General features: G+C 47.0%; 1 protein-coding gene across 6 annotated transcripts in view; it reads right to left on the bottom strand.

The window, feature by feature from the left end:
- RASSF4 (Ras association domain family member 4) overlaps positions 1-5,810 on the bottom strand; it is a 31,193-nt gene extending 25,383 nt beyond the window's left edge. For 3 of the 6 annotated variants that reach the window (XM_004749731.3, XM_004749730.3, XM_004749732.3), the window contains exons 1-2: positions 5,697-5,803; positions 1,342-1,604 (exon numbers count right to left, since the gene is read on the bottom strand). The gene's annotated coding sequence lies outside the window, so the exon portion shown is untranslated. Of the gene's footprint in view, positions 1-1,341; positions 1,605-5,696 lie in introns of all 6 variants that reach the window. The other 3 variants (XM_045068463.1, XM_004749733.3, XM_004749734.3) reach the window with 3 other exon arrangements.
- Between the last annotated feature and the right edge of the window lie 17,276 nt (positions 5,811-23,086).

Below are 23,086 nucleotides of genomic sequence, written 5' to 3'. Positions count from 1 at the left end.
AGATGCCCTCGGTGGGGCTCCAGTGTGTCACTTCGGATTCATCACAAGACCTAGTTTACAAAACTTTGTTCTCCATCAGCATGTGGGGAATATGCCAATTTTGCTCTATTTAGTAGGAATGCTTACATGTGGAACCTCTATAAGTCACTCAGTGATTAGTTATTAATATGCTTCCTAAAGAGCTCTGGGCCAGAAGCTGCTAAAGACCCTCATGGTTTCAGTTGCCTGCCTTTTCCTCTCTGTGCTGTCACCTTCCTATCTGCACAATGGGAATACTGATCTTCAAATTTCTCGACTGTAGAACTCTTTGTTCAAATGGAATATTTATGCAAATCAGATTAAAAGGGGCTGCTTGGGTCCACAGTGAGGTGGGTGGTAGGGAGCACCGTCTAGGGCTTTGCTTAGGAGTCTGGATAATATTGTTTGCAAAGCACAGTACTAAGTAACCCACGAGACCTTCCCTGGGCTGACCCTCCAGAGAGCTTCACTGTCCAGATCCTGCCCTTTAGAAGGACATGAGCAATATGCTGAGCGGCTCCAGCTGGAGCTGGGTGGCATAAGCTGGGGGAAGGAGTCAGGAGACAAGCGAAGGACGGTCTGGGATTACATATGGATGGTCAAGTGAAAGGAGAGAGGGAAGGTGACCCATAGGGTCACTGTGCATTTGTGCTTCCTTTACCAGACTGAACAGCTGACAATTCTCATTCATTCTGATAATCTCTGTGTGTCGTAGACTTCTAAAGTGAGGTGTACGTGTAACTCCGAGGTACCCTAGGGACAACTGCTGAGTGAGAGAGCTGCAAGGCAGGGAGAGAGAGGGGGAGGGAGAGCGAGCAAGTGCGTACCCCCCAGGAAGAAAGCAACAGAGATCCCTCTGTGTTCAGAAATGTGCTCCTGAAGCTGCCCCTTAAACATTCACTCTCCTCCTGCCCTGGACGGGACCTTGGAGAATCTCTAATGGATGCTTTTCAAACTTTAATAAAACACACAATCTTATGTGTAAAGGCAGAAGCCCAATGCACAGACAGATTAAAGCAAGGCTACTCTGCTTGAAGCTGGAGTGGGGGAGAGGACGGGCTGGAGACAGCCTGCCACCACCCAGGGGCAGTCCAAAAACCAGAGTGACAGATGCAGCTGGGCAGGCCAAGCCCTGAGGCTCTGGGAGTCCAGCCCTCTTTGTCCAGGCCTGCTCCCCTCCCCCCAGGCCTGGGGCACTCAGCTCAGGCCTCCATGTTTCTCTTCAGGCTGGAGGAGGCTCTGTTAGCAACCAGAGGACTCAGACTGCAGCGAGGGCTCCTCGTCCCTGGAGAAAGGACCCCAGGGTGTGCCAGCCCCGGTTACCTGTCACCAGTGAACAGGCAGGGAACTGTTTCTGCTTTCCACTTCAGCGGCTGCTCTGCCAGCCGTGCAGGGGGGCTGCTGGGGACAGCCGGCACCACAGCCTGCCCTGGCTATTGTCCCTGGCCTCTGACTGGGGACAAAGGACACTGAAGCCTTTACAACTGAGAGGCTTGGCCCGTCTTGCCCTAGTTTGCGGTCACGGAGCCGGTTATCGCAGAAGAAGGCGGCTTTGTGGCTCTTCGGGTCACCTCGGCAGCCCAATCCTGCAAAGGAGAAAAAGGCTAAGGGAGTGGGGTTTTCATGAAGCCAAACTGAGTGCATCTGAATGCCTTTTCTTTTGGGATTCTGGGCTGCCTACTTTTTTCTCTTACAATGCCCTCTCTTTTCATGAAAGGATGGCAAAAATAGATGGTCATTGTCCTCACTTGGCAAAATGGCAAGTGCATCAATATCCAAATTTAAATGTTCTGGGGATTTCTGTGAGATCTGGTAACCTCCAATACTTGACAAAATTATGATGCTTATTTTATTTAGGCATGATTAAAATTGAATGTGTAAATAGAGTGACGTGGGAAGTGAAAGAAAGGACAGAGCTGTTGGGCCCAGCTGGGAGCCTGGGGCCCAGGCTGCCTTGACTGGAAGGAGGCAGGAGGCTGAGAGAGAGAAGGCAGGTCGAATTCCTGAGACGCCTAAATTCCCTGCTCTGTAGCCCAGGACTATAACCTCCAAAGGCCAGCCTGGGGCGGGGGGAGGAGGGGGCAGCAGGAGGTACTGAAAATAAGGAGCCTTAAAGGCACCCCCCACCCCCTCCTCCAGCACCTGTCAGCCAGCAAATGGCAAGAGCCTTAGCCAGGGAGAAAGCTGCAGGGCCTGCTGTCGGTACCAGCTGCCTCTGAGAGGGGGCCTGGCTGGACACAGGCTGCCCCCAGCAGCACATGTTTGCCGAGAAAGCCAGTTGTTGGGATGCAGGTGGCAGGCAGCGACTCAGCAGCTGCTGGCCCTGCCCCTCCACAGGGCTATCCTTAACCCCCTCTCCAGTTCCACAGGCCAGACCCTCCCTCTGCCACCATCTGCCCTGGGGTCCATCACGCCCCTCCCCTCCCACAGCACTGCACCTGGGGGGGGACAGGACACACACTACAATGACACTGGGCACAGTCCAGATGGAGGTGACGGTGGCTGAGGGAGAGCAGCCTCCTCCACCACTGCTTTCTCCTGGGCTGATTCAGGGACCCCCAACTCACCTTTGCTCCCTCCTCCCCACCTCCAGGGTCCTAGGCCCCCACCCGCAGGTCTCCTGGAGCCCATCCTGACACCCAGGCCTCCCGGACACTGGTGCCCCTCCCTCGGAGGAGCTTGAGTCCTCGCATCTTCAGCATCTTCCACACAGTTCCAGCTCCTCTGCAGAGCCTCACCCAGGCCCTCTGGCAGGTTTTCTGGTTTCTGCTCTGGCTTTCAAGGCGTGGCAATCTGAGGCAGCAAACACATCTCCCATCCTCCTGCTCCCTCTCTCCTACAGACTCCGGGCCAGAGGGGCCCTTCCTGCCAAAATCAGGCTCACCTCTAGCCTGTGGAAGACGGGATCTACGGGATCTACAAAAACAGGAATCCTCTCAGCCACGCTTTTTGGGACAGACAGGTGCTCTGTAGGACCAAGATCCTGAGGGCCTGGGGCCAGAGGTGGGGGCAGCCTGGGGGGAGAGCCCTCCAGGCCCTCAGTGCCCACAGCTGCAGGGCTGCACCGGGTCGCCTCCAGGTCTGTGGGCCAAGTGCAGTTGCTGGAGGTGCTTTCCTGTGAGACACTGTGTGGCTCAGAATCTTCTGGAATCAGAATCTCAGAATCTTCTTTTGGAATCTCTTAAAAGCGGAACGCACACTCCGCAGGGAAATGTACACATGTGCCTGAGTGTGTAAGTATGCACCCACCAAATTTGCCTACCACTGCAGGGCCTCAGGCTCCTCTTCATGTGCCTTGGGGTCCTTAGATGCCAGGTTAAGAACTTTTGCTGAAATGTGTCACAGTGAGAGAGAGGAGACCAAGGCTCCTCCCAGAGAGAAGTCTGGGTGTGGGTTTTGCGGCAGCATCTCCCTGGCGTGTGACTCCAACACGTTGTGCTGTCCCTTGGGCCTCAGTTTAGCCAGGATTATATGAGGAGCTGGTCCAGAATGTCTTCAGAGCCCTTTCCTGTTCTGCAGCTACGGGGCTACCTGAGCACCCGGCTTCCACCCCCTAGAGTCAGGCAGGGCAAGCGGAAGGGTTTCTGAGTCTCTCCCTCAACAGTGCATCCTGGGAAAGGAGGTCAGGCAGCCAGAAAAGAAAACTGAGCAAATTGTAAGTTCCCCTTTAATAAGAGAAGAAGCTCTGGGAAGTGCAGCCACTTCCTATTTGACCTTAATTTACTTTAAAACAATTCCAAAATATTTCCTTCAATGTACTCTGTGACCAGATAACCACCCCGCCTTTACAGGGATCTGGGTTTAAAGCTCGGCTCTGTGATTCGTCAGCTGTGTGGCCTTAGGCAAAGTCTCACACTCTCTCTCTCTGGACCTCAGATTCCTCAGTTAAATCACAGGCTGCTGCAAGATGCGTCTCACATGGAACTCACCCTCTATAAACCGACGGTCCGTGACAGGTCGCAGTGGGAGTCAGAAGAGATAGCAGGTTTTGGAAAGGGGGATGTGGGACTCAAAGAGAAGGGCAGTCCTCCCAGCTCTAGTGGCTGGGAGCAAGGACATCTGGCTGAGTCTGCTTTCAGAACCAAGCCCCACGTCCCCAAGGGCCCAGTCCAGAGTGCCTTCTGGTAGACCTCCGAGTCAGGGTCTCCCTGTGAGGCTTTGCGTTGGCAGGATCTGAAATGCGACATGCTGAGTTCTGCTTATGTTCTTGGTTTTCTAGCATTGTCCAACTGACCTTGACCCAGGGGACCCTGGACCTTCACTCTGTTCTCCACTCTAAAAGTCAATTGCTAATAGATTGCTATTCCCTAAAAGTCTTGAACCACCAGTGCCACACACAGAGAGAATTATGAGGAGAGCTACTGAAAATATACTTCAACACTGACAAAGTGCTGAAACATACCCCATAACAACTTCCAGCCAGAAATTTTTTGACCTAAGTATAATGTGTTCTACCCGCTACCCCTTCCCCTTTTCTCCTCCCTCTTCCTCTCCTCTTGTCCCCCACCCACACCCCAACCTTCCTCCCTCTAGCACCTCCCACCCTGGTGGCAGCAGCTCAGGAATTACACTGGGGAACAGGAGGAACAGGAGGCCAGCAGACCTGCATTCACCTGTTAGTTCTACCAATTTATTGCAATTTTTTTTTTTTTTCCTAATCATGGCTACTGACAAGAAAGCTTGATTGCCTCTTGAGCAGTTTAAAACTACGGAGAAGCTAGCAAGGGTTTCTTCTGCCAGTCCAAGTATGTGGTTTTGGAGTCTAACGTGCTTGGGTTCAAATTCCAGAATCCCAGCCCCATTTGCTGCAACTTTATTTAATTCGTTTATGAAGTGAGGTTACCAAAGATCTCCTTCCAGTGTTTTAAGAAAGCACTGGCCAGCATTGGCCTTGCACTGATGGTGGAGTGAGACACAGCCCTCCCTCCCTCAGGGCTGTGTCACATTATAAAAACTCGGAACCATCTCTCCAGAATCGAAGACTCAGGAGCATGGGGGGAGATGAGGGTGGTGGGCAGGGTGCTCTCTGAAATCAGTGGGTGAAATGAATGAGACCCGGCACAACAAAGTCTGAGTTCAAATCCTCAATCCGCCACTGACTCATCTGGGTGAAGCTGGAAAATTCTATAACTCTGTAAGCCTCAGTTTTCTCGTCTGAAAATGGGGATAATGAAAATAATCAGGGCTATGAGAAGTTAGGTGCCATACTGTGCTAACGCCCTTTGCACAGGTCTGGGAATCAAGCAAATCCTTTATAAATAGCGTGGTCAGGCAAGCCCCTCCTTCTGCTATTATCTAGGCGCCGGTTTTCCATCTGTGAAATCTGAGAGTTGTGCCAGAGCCTCTGAGCCTTTCCCCCAACTAAGATCAATGCCTAAGATGAGAGACAAGGTGAGCAAAGGTGTAGCCTGCGGGCCGCTCTCACCTATCATGCCCAGGTTTGAGACCCTGAAGTGCCTTCTCCCTGGAGAAGGTGACTGGCACAGTGCCCACTCTCAGCAATGGGCCTGAGGCCCGGGCTGCGCCAGGCTGGCAGGGGGAGGGAACTCTGCACGCGGCAGCCAAGGGTCACCGGTGCCCAAGCTCCAGAGTCCAAGGCTGGGGGCGAGTGCGGGCTCGGGGAGAGGGAAGACGGTGCTCCCTGGATGCCCCCAAACTCCTGCCTGTGCATCACTCACCCTCCGCTCATCGCGCAGTCCAGAAGCCGCTGCCCGCGCTGTGCCCTCTCTGGCAACCGAGCTCTGTAGGCAGCGCCTAAAGCCCGAGGTCCCCGGGGCTAGGCGCGTAGAGCCGGCCCCTCCCCGCCCCTCCCCGCCCCTCCCCGCCCCTCGCCCGACTCTGGCCAATGGTCCGCCCCATCTGCCCCCTCTCTGTCCCGCCCCTCCCCGCCTCCTCCCCGCCCCTCATCTCTCGCAGGCCAATGACATTGCCCCGTCCGTCTCGCCCCGCCCCCCGCACACAGGGAAGGGTGGGCTCCGGGCGGTGCCGGAGGGGCGGCGGGGAAGGTTTAGGGAGTTAGACGGGAGAGACCACGAGGGCACCCCGAGACGCTTGGAGGAGGCAGCCCAGACGCTGCCGGGAGGGTTCGGGTGTGGGTGGAGTCCGGGACTCTTGGGTTTCCAACAAAGGCCGCTGCGTGGGCGCCGAAATTACTAGTGTACCCTGGGGAGGACGTTATCAGTTAAAGCCAGAGCATTGTTAATCTCTTTTGCTCAGGGGGCGCCTGAGTAGGGTCCTGCTGTTTGACTGGCGTGGTCTCTCTCAGCTACACCGCCTTTAAGAAACCGAATCCGATGGTCACCTCCAGTCACCGCCAGCTGAATGAGGATTTGCAGGCACCGAAGCAGAGGGGACGGAAGCCCACAGGCCTTTGGGGGAGCTCGGACAGTTCAGTGTTTCTGGGGTATAGGGGTGGCGGCGGTGGGGAACGGGCTGATGGAAACATTTGCAGTTTCTGTTTATTATCACCGTCCCTAGTCCTGACATCTGGACCTCTTTGCCTCTACTCTCAACACAAATCATTTTAGTGTCATTCGATCTGTGTGGTTCTTAATCTTTGTAGAAACAGATGGCCATTTTAGAACCTGATATATACCTTCTAGCAAACCGCAGGTAAAATCAGTCTGGGATTTGAGTTTATGGGCCCCTGGATCCCTCTTGAGAGGGGCTGTGCTAATCATTATTGTCAGGGCTGTGGGATTTGCGACCAAGAAATTGGGCTCTGCTGTCTATTTCCTGTATGACCTTGCCATGTTGCAATGGTTCTGGGCCTCAATTTCTCCACCTGCAAAAGTGAGGGGACTAAAGATGACCAGAGATTCTTCAACTTTGCCTTTCATGAATCTGTGGAGAATGACCCATCCTTGGCCAGCTCAGGGCTTCCCTGTGGTCAGGGACCCTCCCAAGTCCTGCACAGCCCAAAGGTCTGGTCATCAAAGCTGAGACCAATAACTGGTGTTTCTGAAAGTTTCTAGAAAACAGTAAACAAAATTCAACAGAGCCCTTAACCTCTGAGTATTCATTTTCTGCCCAATAGGTAAATAAACATAGCGCCAGGGTAACATATAATTTCCCTGGGGCTTTCCAGCACTCAAGAATGAATCATTCTCTCTTATCTAGTTGATACTACGTCTGGGGCCCAAATAGGCTGGAGGGATGATTGTATTTGAGGAAGCAACCTGATGTGTCTTGCACTCCCACTGTGTGTCATGAACCCACACAATCCCCTCAACATCCCTGGGGAATGGGTATTTCCTGGATTTTATAGGGAACACAAGTGTCCATCACCAGGTCCTTAGTTCCTCCTGAAGGGATCACTTTTCCTTCAGTTTTCAATGTAACTATATTCGGTCTCCAGCTCATTTATGGTGGGTGTTATGGATATTGTTAGTTGCCAATCCATTATCCATTTTCTTCTTTGGAAAAAAGAGAGGAAGGAAGGAAAGGAACAGAAAAGGAAAAAAAAAATTGGGGATGGCTGGGCAGCTCAGACTGTTAAGTGTCTGCCTTTGGCTCAGCTCCTGATTCCAGGATAATGGGATCCAGCCATGCCTCAGGCTCCCTGCTCAGTGCTGGGTCTGCTTCTCTCCCTTGTACGTTCTCTGTTTCACTTTCTCTTTAAGAAATCTTTAAGATTTCCTAAATGAAATCTTTAAAAAAAAATAAAAGGAAAGAAGTTGAGGGGCGGGGGCAGCTGGTGACTTTGGGTCATGACCACTTGCATTTTTTACATGGCACTTGCAACAACCCAACTGTGGGTCATGAAATTAAGTTAGTAGATGATGTGACTTGTATTTTTTAAAAAATGGAAGAGAAAATATCAGTTTACAGCACACAAAGTAAATATAAGTTGTGTCTTATGAAACTTCTGTTTGTATTATTTATGTTTCAGTTACATGGATTAGGCTGATAATGAAATATGTTTCTCACTGTGGGCTATGGTAAAAAACGTTTGAAATCCACTGTCTAAGTCAATCTTGACAATCCTTTCCATGGCTTTCCCAGCTTCCTTTAAAGCTTGTGGGGCCATATGACCCACTTCTGGGTGAAGAAACAGGGGAAAATGTGCTGGGGGTGGCAGTGTAGTCAACTTCCCTGGTAGAAGGAACAGATATCCCTTTCACATGCTTTCTGTCTCAAATGTGGATACCATGTGTAATTTCTGGAGCACTGGCAGCTGTTTTGAGATCATGATAAAACATGTCCATATGCTAAGGCTAGTGGACCAAAAAGATAAAAAGAGTCTGGGTCTTATTAACATCATGGGACTATTGCACCATGCCTGAACTGCCTACTCTAGACTTGTCATGGAAAAACAATAAACCCCTATTTGTTTAAGCCAGAGACTTATGTTTTCAATAAAGGTCCAGATAGTAAATCTTTTGGCCTAGTGGGCTAAATGGTCTGTGTTGCAACTACTTAGCTCTGCTATTGTAGTTTGAAAGCATCCGTAGACCACATGTAAATGAAGGGACGTGGCTATGGCTCTAATAAAGCTATTTACAAAAACAGGTGGTGGGTCACACATGACCTAAGCTATAGTTTGTTAACTCTTTTCCTAGATCACCTTGTCTATATTCTCTGACCTCATCTCCTCTTATTTGCCCTCCTCTCTGCTCTGGTAATGATCTTTTTCCTACATAAGACTACTCCCACCACATGGCCTTTGTATTTCCTGTTGCCTTCCTGGTAGGCTCTTCCCCGATATGTCCATAAAACATATTCCTTTGCCTTCTTCTGATCTTTATTCACAAATCACCTTTTCTTCAAGGTCTTTCCTGGTCCCCTAACTAAAATGCTCCTCACTGGCTTGTGCATACTACTGTCTGGCAAGCGGTATGTTTTTCTAAGAAATTAAAAATTAGAAATTAGAAAGAATTAGAAAGCTCCTTTAAGAAGGAGACTCATTAAGACTCTTTCTGTTCCCTTCAATATTGACTCTGTCTGGAATGGGTAGTGTTTAATCAATATCTGGTATATGATTTCTCCCTTCCCCTTTCTGCCAGATTCAGGTAAGCAAACAGACTCAGGGAAGCTCAATCCTCCATCCAAGGGGACACAGTGAATAAAGTAGAATCTGGTTTTGTACCCTGAGGGCCCCAGGGGGTCATATGTGTGCTGCCAAGGAATGACAGTAGAACAACACCTACCTCTGTTGGAAGATCTGGCCTCAGGGGAACTGAGGCCACAGAGAAGTTTCTGCAAGACTTTCTGCCTTAGCACATGACCCTCATAGAGGGGACTTGTGGGAGTCCATTAAGGAATGGGGCATCATCCTGTTCATCTTGAGTGATTTCACTTTTTATAACCTTCTTGCACTAGAAAGTCTTTAGAAAAGTCATTATTTTTTAAAAATTTTTAGTAGATTTTATTTATTTATTTGACAGAGAGAGATCACAAGTAGGCAGAGAGGCAGGCAGAGGGAGAGGGGGAAACAGCCTCCCCGTTGAGCAGAGAGCCCTATGTGGGCCTCGATCCTAGGACCCTGAGATTATGACCTGAGTTGAAGGCAGAGGTTTAACTTACTGAGCCACCCAGGCACCCAGGAAAGTCATTATTTTTAAAACAGTATAGACTTGGGGCACCTGGGTCCTGGGATCAAGCCTGGCATTGGGCTCTCTGCTCAGTGGGGAACCTGCTTCCTCCTCCTCTCTCTCTGCCTGCCTCTCCGCCTTCTTGTGATCTCTCTCTCAGTCAAATAAATAAATAAAATCTTAAAAAAAAAATAAAGTACAGACTTGTAAGATTCATAAAAGGCCAAATGGAAAAACTCATGATCCAACATTTTTGGTAAAGAAGAAACCACAAGAATGAATTTGTGTTTGATTTGCAGGGGGCTACGCTTAAAGGAGCCCACACGTGATAGAACACATGAGAAGTCTTGCACCAGATAAGGCTGCTCCCAGGACCAGGTGTGGGCTCAGCTCTTGCTCACTGCTTCTTAGCACCACTGCAGTGTTCCAAGAAGGCTGAGAAAGCACCTTCTTTCCTCTGGTTCTTCAACAGGCAAGTCGTGAAAACGCCTAGGTATAATCACATGTTTTTGAGATGCAACTTAGATTTCTCTGAGTCTTGAAATACAGGTTTTCGTGATTTAACATAAATGCTATTAATAATGAGGATCATTTTCCAGACCATTCTCTAAAACTGAATTTTTTCATTTTCGTGAATTAAAATTTCTGGTTAACTGCCTGGATTGCTTGTATGATTTTTTTTTTTCTCTTTACTGTCTCTGACATAAGATTCAGAACAAGTGATTTTTAAAGCATTTGTCAAAGTCTTCATGATTTCAAATGTATATGCTTTAGAAAACAATCGGATGATTGCACTTGACTGAGGTCTGTAAGATTCAGTTTAAACCAAGCATCTTTTCTTTGCCTTTAATGGGCTCTGTTTTATTAAAACCACCAGCAGGAAGAGGCCACTTACAGAATGCTTCTTGCACCACTGGCTTTGATGGAATCCTTGGGTAGTGAGGTCATCCCACTGCATGATCTTAACATAGAGAAGGATTTCCCATCGGTTTCCAGATGATTTCTCAAATAATCTGCATACCATCTATCTTTCTTCCCTATGTGAAATGGTTTTCATGAACTTTGTTAGCACAGAAATAATAACTTCAGGTTAATATATGGAACTCTACAACCCATGCTAAAAGCATGCTGAAATGAGAGTTTACTTGCCAAATGAACATAAATTTGCATAATGTATGCCACATAACTGACTTCTTGTTAAACAGACACATACACACACACACGTATGCACACGCACACATGCACTTCCCATATGACATATTATTTGTCCTTTATGGTTATATTTTGGAAAAACTTTTATCTCATGTCGCAGAACTCTTCTTAAGTGCCTAGGCACAGGGTTTCCTAGGAGGGGGAGAGCTTGCCTTTAAAAGGTGAGATAACTAAAAATTGCTCCTGAAACTTACTTTTGAGGAAAAATATTTGCTTAGCTCAAGCCTTTTCTCCTTGCTCTTGAGAAAAGGATGTCGCTGTCCCCAAGCTTGCTCTAAAGACATGTGAGAACAAGGACGGCATGAACATCTCTAGGCACAGAGCATAAAGAGGTCTGGTTTGTAATGAGTCAAAGGTCTTTCCCTTAACCTTCTCTTCCCTGGTTTCCTGACATTGGAGACACACACACACACACACACACACACACACACATATGATTTTGGTTCACCCAAAAATACAATACAAACCAGGCTAAAGAAAGGACATCCTTTCCTTTCCTTAGTCTTCTCCTGCCGTCCCAAGCCTCCCACAGGTCTATGTCACCTCCCCATCCACCCACACATTACGCACCCTGCCACCTTCTACTTGGGCTCTGCTCCTGAAGGACACTGACAATGTGGGGCTGCCAGAAGCTCAGTGATGATGAGTGGATATCGTAATGGCCATGAGCTGCGAGCATCTCAGAAAGAAGATGAAGATACCTATGGCCATGCAAGACATCTGGGTAAATTACATTTTCAATGTAACTATAATTTCAATAATAGAAAATGACTTTATGCTCTTCAATACTTTTTAAATTTTTAAAAAAATTTTTTAGATTTTATTTATTTATTTTACAGAGATCATAAGTAGTCAGAGAGGCAGGCAGAGAGAGAGAGAGAGGAGGAAGCAGGCTCCCTGCTGAGCAGAGAGCGTGATGCGGGGCTCGATCCCAGAACCCTGAGATCGTGACCTGAGCCAAAGGCAGAGGCTTAACCACTGAGCCACCCAGGTGCCCCATGCTCTTCAATATTTTGATTCATTTAACAAATGGCAAGACTCTTGGCTGGGCATGACCTGAATCAGTACAAGGGCAGGAGGGTTTACGGAAGGACAGTTTCTCACAGTATAATGTCTTAAGTAAGGATTTCCCTCCACAAAGAGTCTGGTGTTGCTGGGAGGCCCAGAATGCCTGTGAATAGCCAGATACTGACTAAGATCCAAGGCAGCAAAATAGTAAACGATTAGGACCTTCCCTCAAGCCAGGATATTAAACAGCCAAAGGAAATGGAGACTTTCTACATGGAAAAGAAAGGAACCTTGAGAGAGAGAGAGCACAGAGCGTTGGCACAAACAAGGGCCATTTGTCCAGTTCCTAAGCTTTGTATTTCAAAGCAGATAATCCTCAGGGCACTCTGGGGAGACTTGCCAGCCAGAGACTGTGGCTGTTGCTGTGTTCTGGAAGGAAGGACAGCCGCTCTACCTCTTCTTCTGAGCATGTAGTTTCTAAGGAATGTGAAACATTCTCAACGGGGAAGTGGCGCCTGGCCAGACTTGACCCGTTAACCTTGTGTTTAAAAAGATGTTTCTTCTGGGTTGACCTCATCTCTGAACCCGCCCTCAGAGCCACCTCTGTTTAGTTCTTGGTGTGCCAGGGGCCAGTTTTCCCAAGTTTCCTCCCCAGCCTTTGTAACTGTGAACTTGAGACTTGTGTGTCTAAGGCAGGGCTGTACCATTTAATAATAAACTTCTTAAAGTTTGTGTGCATTTGGGAGTCATCTCTGGCATCTCACACTGGAAAAGCCCTCTCAGCATAATAAATAAGATGTTCCTTACCGCTGAGACAGAATTAGAATGATCAGTGTGTGGGTCACAGTTCTCCAGAGAAATAGACAGGTAGGTAGAAAGATAGATAAAGGTGAGAGATAGAGATATTTAGAAAGAGAGAGAGAAATAGAGAGAGAGATATTGAGATTTATTTTAGGAAAGTGGCTCATGGGATTGTGGGGGCTGACAGGTCCAACATCTTTTGGGCAGGCCAGCTAGGGGGAGACTCAGATAAGAGTTGATATTGCAGTCTTGAGTCAAGAATGTGCAAGTCTGCACACTGGAACCACACGCAGGGATTCTCTCTTATAGTGTTAGGCAGAATGGCTTCTTCCTTGAGAAACCTCTATAGTTTCTGTAAAGTCTCCAACTGATGCGGTGGGGCCCATCCCATTATGGAGGAAGTCAATCTGTTTTCCTGGAAGTCTACTGATTTAAATGTTAGTCACATCTCAACAAACATTTAGCAACATTAAGACTGGTATTTTACCATGTAATGGGGTACCATGGCTTGGCCAAGTAGACACATAAAATTAACTGTCACAGTCAGTGAGTTTGGCCAATAGCTTATACCCCATCTTGTCCTTCTCAGGACAGTCTCTGTGGCTTCATCTCTGTGGCAGATACTCCGTATTCTAAGTCTCTTCAGTGCCTTCCTTCCCAGTGATTTCATGTTCTAATGTACCTATATGATCTGTGGCAATTTTTGAGGAACTTTTGCTTTTCTTCTGGCCTGATGGGTCTAAATTAGAACATTTTCAGTAAAGGGCCAGGTAGTAACTATTTTCATATTTGCAGACAATGCCATTTCTCTTGCCACAACTCAAGCCATGGTAATTTGAAATGAATGGTGTGGTGTGTTCCAATAAAACTTTATTTACAAGAATAGGCAAAGGGCCACCTGATTTTGTCCATGAGTAAAGATAGAGTTTGGGGTGATATCAGACATTTTCTCCCTGCCAAACCTGGTGAAAGCGCTGGAGAAACTACACTCTGGGTTGGGATGTTTTGAGCCGCGAGGGGAAAAAACTCAAAGTGGGATTTAACATCTCATATAACAAAAAAGCCCAGGAATGGGTAGTTCCAGGGTTAAGTCAAGGTCTCAAAGGCATCTTCAAGGACCAAAGTTCTTTCTACCTCTGTACTCTCTCTCTGTACTCTGTACTCTGTCATCTTCAGCATATTGGTCTAGTTTCCCCCAGTATTTGCAGATGGTTTTTATATTTCCTTGCAGACATGACCACATTTGATGGAAGAAGAAAAAGTGTGCTTCTGTGTAGCTCATTTTAGTAGCAAGAATGGCCTTCCCAGAGGGCCCTGGGCCATCTCCCTCAGTTCTCGTTGGCTAGAACGAGGCTGTGAGCACACTGCCGAGGCTGGGCCCTCTGTGACGGGCTGAGCAAAACACATGGTGGCCAGGGGATGAAGGCAGATTAACTGTGAAAACTCAGGCTCTAGAAGCAACCAAGTGATCAACCGTGCCCTTGGGAAGAAGCCAACAATGTCTGCTGTAAATCCTGTCTCTACCACAAAAGGCGGGCCAGGATGAGCAGAGTTTGAAGGGAGAGAAGGAGGGAAACAGTCCAGAGAGCAGTTGGAGAGAGCGGTTTCCTCTGTGAAGTGCCATGTAACGGGGCAGGGCAGGCGCTGGGGAGGCTCTGGTTAGCTCTGAGGGAGCCCTGGCTAGAGAAAGGGACCCCCCCCCCAGGCCAGAAAAATGGAAACTGAAAATGTCCCTGGAGAAATGAAGAGTGCCCAGGGCACCTGCGGCCAGAAGACTCCCCTCTCTGTCACCCATTTGTTAGGAAAGCCTCTGGCCAGCCAACTCTAGGCTCACGAGGGCAAGAAGCCTTGGGAGGCTGTGCTGGCTGGTGTCTATCTGCTAACCCCCTTTAGAGCCCCCAGGGCCTGGAGTGTAGCAAGCAGGAGCAGCAGGAGACCTGGGTCCCAAGAAAGAAACTGGAGGGGTAACCTGGGGGTTTAAGCTGTTTTTGTAAATGTTCAAGTGACATAGACTTAGCTATTCAGTCTTTCATGGGATGGGGGTAGCCCTGCTGAGGCTGGGGTTTTTGTCCTGGATTTGGAGGCAGGCCATGAAGGAGGGCTGGACACAGCTCCCAGGCTCTTCTGGGCCTAGCTCTGCTCTGGCCCATCAGCCACCCAGGGAAATCCCCAAAATGTCAGCACTTCCCTCTCCTGTGTGAGCAGCCCAGTGCCGATCTGCTTGGGCTGGGGATGGGGTGGCGTGCAGAAGAGCCCATCTAGCCCTGCCCTACCCTTCCCTTCCCTTCCCTTTCCTTGTTCTTTAATGATACACCATAATGGATAAAACACAAGCTTCATTCTTATCCATAGTTCTGTCTAGTACCATAATTCAACTCAGATGCATTGCACAGGATGTGCCGACAATCATATTAATAACCCAATACATTCCACTACTTGGGTGACATTTTTAACAGTTGAACTCCAGGTCACAACACAGTAACCGTCACCAAGGTTCTGGACGATAATGACTTCTCCAGCCAAGCAGGCTGTAAATATATTTTGAACCAAACCTGGCATCACCTGAGGGGATTCTGACTGTTGGGATCATTTGTCAAGACCGCTTCAGAGCAGACGGACTCTGTGGAGGTGAGGTGCTTAGTGCTCAGGAAAGAAACCCCGTCCAGGCACGTGAGTGCAAGAGTGAAAAGTGAGGCAAAGCCAGTCACAACTGAAGTGGGGAGCTGGTTTTCTGCCTTATTCCACCTGAGGCAGTCCTCCCCCACTCTCTGGCTTTCTTGACCCTTCCCTGTCCCTTGCCTCCTTCCCTTCTAGCCGCCCCCCCCAAAAAATGAGTTTCAGATGACCTGGTTGGAAAGGAACTTAGGGTCACCTGGTCAATACTGTTCTCATTCACATGATGACGCGGAGGACGGGGGACAGGCCCAGAGGAAGGAGCATGATTGAGGCCATGGGCTGTGAGTTCTGTGGCTAGTCTCAGACTTCAGTCACAGAGAATTCAGGCTCCAGACCCTGGAAAGGATCGATGCTGTCTCTACTGAGCCTTAGCTGTATGTCAGCGTGCAAGGCACTAAATTCTTCATGCGGAGGTTTCTCACCTAGAATATGTGATCCTGACAGACCGTGTCTCAGATGCTGTGAAGATCAGAGGGCGTGGAACCTAGGAATCACTGAATGCCAGGCCCACGCTCAGGTCTCAGTTCTGTCAGTCGGTCGGTTGTGTTGCTGTTGATACCACTCTTTGCCTTATACTCTTCCTGCTGCACAGAAATCTTCTTTATTACGTTTGGAAAATGCATCGGCAGGCTTCAGACTCTGATGGACTTGGCCACACTTCCCTTGTCCCAGGAGGAACAATTACATGCCTCATGACATTCTAGTCCTATTTTTGAAGCTCAACACAGATCTACCTTCACAGATTTCCTTCTGAACTCATCTCTCACAGCACAGTGTGTGCAATTTCGCTGTACCGCTTCTGCCTGCCTCATGTCAGCCCCACTTACGGTCCGTCTATGGGATCAGACAGCACTCCCGACTCCCTCCTTCAGCCCAGCACTTTGCATGGTGCTTGACGCACCAGTAGGTGCTTAATGAATATTTGTGGAGTTAAACTGACTTTTATCTCTGGCAACCTATTTTTTAAGTTTCTATTGGTGCTGCCGGTTTCAAAGACAGGAGCTGTGTTCCTCTCTGGAAAGAGTTCAGGGCTGTGAATATCTCAGCAAGTTTCCTGGGAGTCAGAAACTGAAGTGATAGTGAGCTGTCGCACCCTCACCCCACTCAGAGCCATGTGCAGCCTCACACAGAAGCAGCTGTTTAGGGACAAATGACTCATCGCCGGCATTGCCCATCCACTTTCCTTATTATCTTCCCTTTAAAGGGAAACTTGATTTGAGACTCGCAGAGGCTTTCAGTATCTATTAGGGGGTAAACATTCCATCGGAGGGGCTCTTGCTCCTGCCCCAGTGTATTCCCAGGGTACTTCTCCAGTTTGAATGTTCCCCTCTTTCCCAGATGATTATCCTAAGACATTATGCAAATTTCCAGAAACCCACACTGTACAAAGCATTGCACAGCCTATCTTTAGACTCAGAATTGGATTCCCCTTGGGCCCGCTCTGCATGAAGTCAGGGCAATGTTCCCTCCTAATGGGCACAGCTGGGCGTCTCTCCCTGATGGAACTGGCAGGACTTTTGGAGATGACCTAATTCCCTCAGGCCCCAAATCGCAGCAGAGCCCCCATGGGAATATATGCTTGGCCTCCTGAAAGCTTCTTTCTATTCCTTTCATCTTTGTCATAAGGTGAAATTCACTTAAATGAAACTTGGCTTCTCCAAATTTCCCTTCTCTCCTGTGCAAAGGTCTTGACATATCAGTCCTTCCTTCTTCAGAGAAAAATGATAAGATAAGCAGCCAGGGGGATCCCATGGGAGCAGCCCCTGTTCAGCCAATGGGGACAGTCCCTTGGTGTCTCCCAAGAGCATTATATTTCCTTCCCTCTCCAGGTGGTCGAACAACTGATCTCCACCAGGCCAGCCGCTGTAGAGACTCTGGCTGAGCCCAGAGCCTCCAGGGGAAGATGCAGGCTGGATGACTGGTCAGTTTACAGAGAAAGCTTGAAATGTTGTGCAGGCAGGGAATGGGGCAAGAGGTTTTCCCGTTTGGACTTATTAATGAGTACGATTCCTCTGAGAGATTAGTGAGGAGTGGAATTGCCCAGGACCCCAAGAAGAGGCTCCAGTTCATTTCTAGGATAAACATATTGGCATGGGAGGACTCCGGGCTGGGCGGAAAGGAGCAGGGGGGCCCTGCAGTCCAGAGAGAGCCGCCTCCCCACGGAGCTGACCGAGGAGGGAGCAGAGGATACCAGAGCCCCTGCAGTCACCCATGTTCCTGAAAAGGAGCATTCAAGGGGAACCATCGAGCTGGTGTTTACTGAGTCCTTGCCAGCTGCTGGTCAGTTCTTGGAAGGAGGTACTATTACCATCTCCTCTTTACGAATGGGGAAGTAGAAGCTCAGGGGGGTTATATGACCTCCTGGCCACATAGCTGGTGAAAAGCAGATCTAGGGTTCAAGCCTAGGTCCTGTGCACTTGTTCTCATCAATGCACTCCATTTCTTCAAGATCATGACGAAAAAAAATTAGGAGCTAGGCTTCTGGACTGGCAAATTGTGGAGCTCAAGGAACCCTCCCCCCATGAAACAGCTTTTTAACTGGAGAAAATTATAAATATCAGTTATTTATAATCTTTGGAAATTGTCTTAAAGACATACAGCAAATGGAGACACATTCATTTAAGAAAATCTGCTAAATCTTGGTGAGAACAGGGAGTGTCTATAGCATTTGAACTGTGACCCGTTCCCTTATCCCCTCTCAGCTTTGTCTTATGGAAACTCCACACCAGGCTTCTACCCTGGGCCGGTATGGCCACTAACACAGGGCCTGCCTTTCCCTCCGAGACCCAGTTTAGGTTACAGTTTTGCCCCTAATGGGGCAAGACGCAGGTATTTCTCATCCTTACAGGCCTGTGTTTATAGAAATTCTATTCTGAAGAGGCACAGCCAAGATGGCGAAGGCCCCTTTCTCCCATGGAGCCCCCACTCCCATGAGCAGAAGTTCTGCTCCAGGCGCAGTGGGCTGGGATGTTGGGACCTCAACTCCACACCCCACTTGCCCCCAGGAGGGAGGCTCCACACTGGGAGAGGCAAGCTGAGAGTACTGGGGCTGTCTCCATCTCAATACCTGCTTGTAGAACACGGGTGTCATCACTCTGGGGGAAGCAAGTATCTGTCCCCATCTCTGGCTCCTGAGCACTGCTACACATGTTCTAGAAGAACTCACAGTGCTGCCTCAGGGGACTGACTTTATTTAGAACAGAATGTGGAGATTTCCATCCCTGGTGGAAGGGAACTATTGAAAACAATGGCGATCTGGGTAGAGAGCAATTAAAAGGAGGCTCATAAACTTCATGGCATGAGCAGCAAGAAGCAAAAGACAGGAGCAACTAGGAGTTTGCTAGGAATTGGGTAAAGAGATCATCTCCAAGAAGAGCCTTCTTGGGATCTCCGTCAGTTCTGGGAGTCAGGAAGGTGGTGTGCGGTTGCTAGGCTGGACCGACTCAGGCATGATCGGCAGGAGTTGGGGGGAATTGAAATCATTCCCCAGTTCACACACAGATCCGTCAACAAATGGCAATGCCCCATAGGCAGAAGAGGCTTAAGCACACACTGCAGGGCTAGCAGCAACAACCAGAAAGCCAGGCTTAGAAATCCAGTCACATGTATGCCCGATAGCCTAGCACACAGCTTTGTGTGTCCAAAATTGTACCCTCTCAGGGGTGATCAGGGAGGAAACACCCAAGTTACTAATCTCTGGCTAAATGTGGGGGGAAATGTAAATTTCTAGAACTGTGATAGAGGTTTCCAAGTCTCACATGCACGCTGGTGAAAGGTAAGTATCTGACTGGTCAAAGGCACTTAATCACACATTTTTTTTTTTAAAAGATTGTATTTATTTATTTGACAGACAGAGATCACAAGTAGGCAGAGAGGCAGGCAGAGAGAAAGGAGGAAGTAGGGCCCCCCCCAGCTGAGCAGAGAGCCCCATGCTGGGCTCGATGTGGGGCTCAATCCCAGGACCCTGAGATCATGACCCGAGCCGAACGCAGAGGCTTTAACTCACTGAGCCACCAAGGTGCCCCTAATCACACTTTTTGACCAATAAATGCCTTATGCTGACTCAGGGTAAACTCCTGGGGAACGAAGCTAAAAAATTAAACACAAGTAAAAAAAAAAAAATCTGAGTGGGGACCTAAGGGGCTGAACACTGGGGGAAACAGATTGACCTCACACAATTAGTCCAGCCAACTAATTAGCAGACAAACAATGACAGGAAATAAACAAATGAATAAACAAAAACAAGAGACTCAGACAGGGACAGGGAGAACCGGTTTCCAGTAGTTATTGTGTATTATCTAAAATGTCAACTTGTTAAAAGTTTTGAGATATACAATGAAAGAACATGTGATACACAGGGACAGAAAGCAGGCAACAGACACAGTGTTCGAGAGGTCCAGACGTGGGACGTGGTGACAAAGGCTTCCAGGTAGCTGTTATAAATATGTTCAAAGGAAAACATGGAAAAAAAACTGATATCAAACCAAGTGTGTTTTGTAATCACAACGGAGTTGAATTAGAATATGTGTAAATTAAATAACATACTCCTATATGGCCAGAAGGCCAAAGAGGAAATCAAAGGAAAGTAGAATATACTTCTAAATGAGTAAAATTCCACATATTAAATTGTATGGGATGCAGCTAGAGCTGCACTCAGAGAGAAATGTATAGCTGTGAATGTATATATTAAAAAATAACAGATACTTCCTATCAACAACCTAACTTCTACCTGAAAAATACAGAAGAGCAAACTAAAAGCAAAATAAGCCTAAAGAAAGAAAGGTGAAAGATTAGAACAAAAATAAATGAAATAGAGAATAGAAAAACCATAAAGAAAAATCAATGAAACCAAACACTAGGTATTTTGAAAAGTTCAACAAAATTGATAATCTTTTTGCTAGAAGACCAAGCAAAACAGGGAGAAGATTCAAATTACAGAAATGAGAGGGACTAAAATGTAATAGTCTGAACAACATGATGCCAACAAAAACTTGGGTGAAACGGACAAAACCCTAAAAGCGTGATAGATGTGTTAATTAGCTTGATTGTGGAAATTATTTTACAATGGATATATAAATTAAGTCATCACATTGTATACTTAAATATATATAATTTTATTTGTCAGTTGTGCCTCAATAAAACTGAGAAACAAGGAAAACAATTCCATTTTCAAAAGCACAAAAAAAGAATAAAATATTTAGGAATAATTTTAAGAAAGATGACTAAAGTTGCATATCACACTGAAAGAGATTGAAGACAATCTAAATAAATGGAAAGTCACCATATATTCATGGGTTGAAGAATTAACATTGTGAAGATGAGAAAGCTCTCAAAACTGGTCCAGAAGGCCATGGAATCCCTATCAAAATACCAGCTGGCCTTTTTTTTTTTTTTTTTTTTTTTTTTGCATAAATTGACAAGCTGATCCTAAAATTCGTATGGCAATGTGAGGGACCTTGAATAGCCAAAGCATCCTGAAAAAGAATAAAGTTGGGGGCTCACACTTCCTAGTTTCAAAACATACATACTACAAAGTTAGTTATAGTGATCTGAGCTGTGGAAATGTCATAAGGCTAGATACACAGATCAATGGAATAGAGTTAAAAGTGCAGAAATTTATGGTCTATAAATTTTCAACAAAGGTGGCAAAATAATTTAATTCAACAAATGGCACTGGGACAACTGGATATCCACAAGTAAAAGAATTAAGTTATAGACTCCATTTCGCACCATGCTGAAAAATTACCCCAAAACTGATATTTCTAAATTTAACAGCCCAAACTGTAAAGCTGTTAAAAGAAAATATAAGAAAAAAACATGACCTTTGGTTAAGCAATGGTCTCTTAGATTTGGCCACAGAAGAAAAGAAATAGATAAATTGGACTTCATCGAAATTAAATCTTTTGTGTTTCAGAGGACCCTACCAAAAAATGAAAAGGCAACCCACAGAAGTGGGAAAATACTTGCAAATCATTTATCTGGTAAGGGTCTAGTATCTGGAATGTATAGGAAACTGTTACAACTCAAAATTGAAAGACAACCCAGTTTTAAAAAGGTGAAGCCTTTGAATAGCCACGTGGCGTCTCAAAGAAGGCATGCAAATGATCAATAATGACATGAAAAGATGCTCAACCCCTTGAGTCATTAGGGAAATGTATATCAAAACCATAATGAATGGATGACTATAATAAAAAAGACAGATAATAACAAATGTTGGTGAGGATCTGGAGAAATCAGAACCCCCATACACTGTTGGTGGCAATGTAAAATGATGTAGCACCTTTGGAAAACAGTTTGACAGTTTTGCAAGAAGTTAAACGTTGAGTTACTATTTGACCCAGAATTTCTACCCCTAGGCATCTGTCCAAGAGAAATGGAAATATGTATCCACCCCAAGACGTGTATGTTTATAGCAGCATTGTTCATGATAGGCACAAAGTGTAAACAACCCAAATGTCTGTCAACAGATGAATAGATAAATACAATGTGACATATACATGTAATGGAATATTATTCAGCCACAAAAAGGAGTAACATAAGGATACATGTCATTAAAAAAAGGATACATGTTATAACATGGATGAACCTGAAAAATATTACGTTAACTGAACAAGGCAAATAACAAAAGGCCACATACTATGTGGTTCCATTTATATGAAATGTTCGGAATAGGAATATCTATGAAGACAGAAAGTGGATTAGTGGTTGCTTTGGGTGTGGTTGGGGTAGTGATCACTAATGTATACCAAGTGTTTTTTTTTTTTTTGTGGGGGGTGATGAAAATATTGTGAACTTAGATTGTAGTGAACTTGATTATGAATATACTAAACCCATTTAATTTTGCACTTTATATTGGTTAATTTCATGCTGTGTGAATTTTATCTCAATAAATATATTTTAAGAACTAAAAAAACAATCCCTTAGGGCTGATGAGAGACAGAGAGGACATACTGGGTGGCCCAGCTCCTCTTGATTGAGGGTCCCCTGTGTCTCTGTCTAAGCTGGTGGATGGTGGCTATGCTCTTCCCAGGCTCAAGCACTGGAATCCTGAGGGACGAAAGGAGCTCTTGGACCTTCACTGGCCATGCTGCCAAGACATATTTTGGTGGTGTTTCCTCAGTGTTTCCTTACTCTGGGACTTTCTCACGGTGCAGTCACACACAGCGTGAGGCCCCCACAGCTACGGGGACAGGCACTCACACCGACCTGGGTGATTTGCAATCTTGGCAGCTCTTTCCCCATTTTTGTTGGTTGAGTCATTGTGACAGTCCTGAGAGAAGTGCTGTTATTCCCACATTATAAGGGAACCTGAGACCAGAGGGGTGAAGAAGGTTGGTCAAGGTCAATCAGTGTGTTAGGAGCAGAGCCAGTGATCCAGCCCAAGGCTGTTTCTACTTCCAGTCGCTCTGTTCCACGTCTATGCAACGTCTGCTCCACTTTCTGCTGAGAAAGGGAAAAGGAGAGGACAGGATCAGCCCTTCTGGTCTTTGTTTCTCATCAGGGATAAGGGTCATCACGTCTTTCTGGGATAACAGTGCACAGGGATATGACTGCAAAGTGTCTTGGGCTGAGGATCAAAAGGTGACTTGTGGCATTCATCTGCTCATCAGAGGATGCCACTTTTCTTGTCTGGTCTACTGACAGAGCTGAGGGCTCCAGGCTGTCTAAGGATCTCATCCCAGCTTCGCTGCAGCTGCTGTGGTTGGAAGCACTAGCGTGCTGGAGAGCTTTCCTTCGCTAAGTTAGGGAAGATCATAATTATTGAGCTTCTGATGTCTAGTCAACAAACTCTTGCTTCACTGATCATGGACACCAGGAAGCCCAGATGTCTCAGGAGG

The sequence above is a fragment of the Mustela putorius genome, unplaced genomic scaffold (genome assembly GCF_011764305.1).
Source record: "Mustela putorius furo isolate JIRA1106 unplaced genomic scaffold, ASM1176430v1.1 tig00003909_pilon_pilon_pilon, whole genome shotgun sequence".
In the NCBI taxonomy this organism is placed as follows: domain Eukaryota; kingdom Metazoa; phylum Chordata; class Mammalia; order Carnivora; family Mustelidae; genus Mustela; species Mustela putorius.
This window is presented reverse-complemented; position numbering and strand designations above follow the sequence as displayed.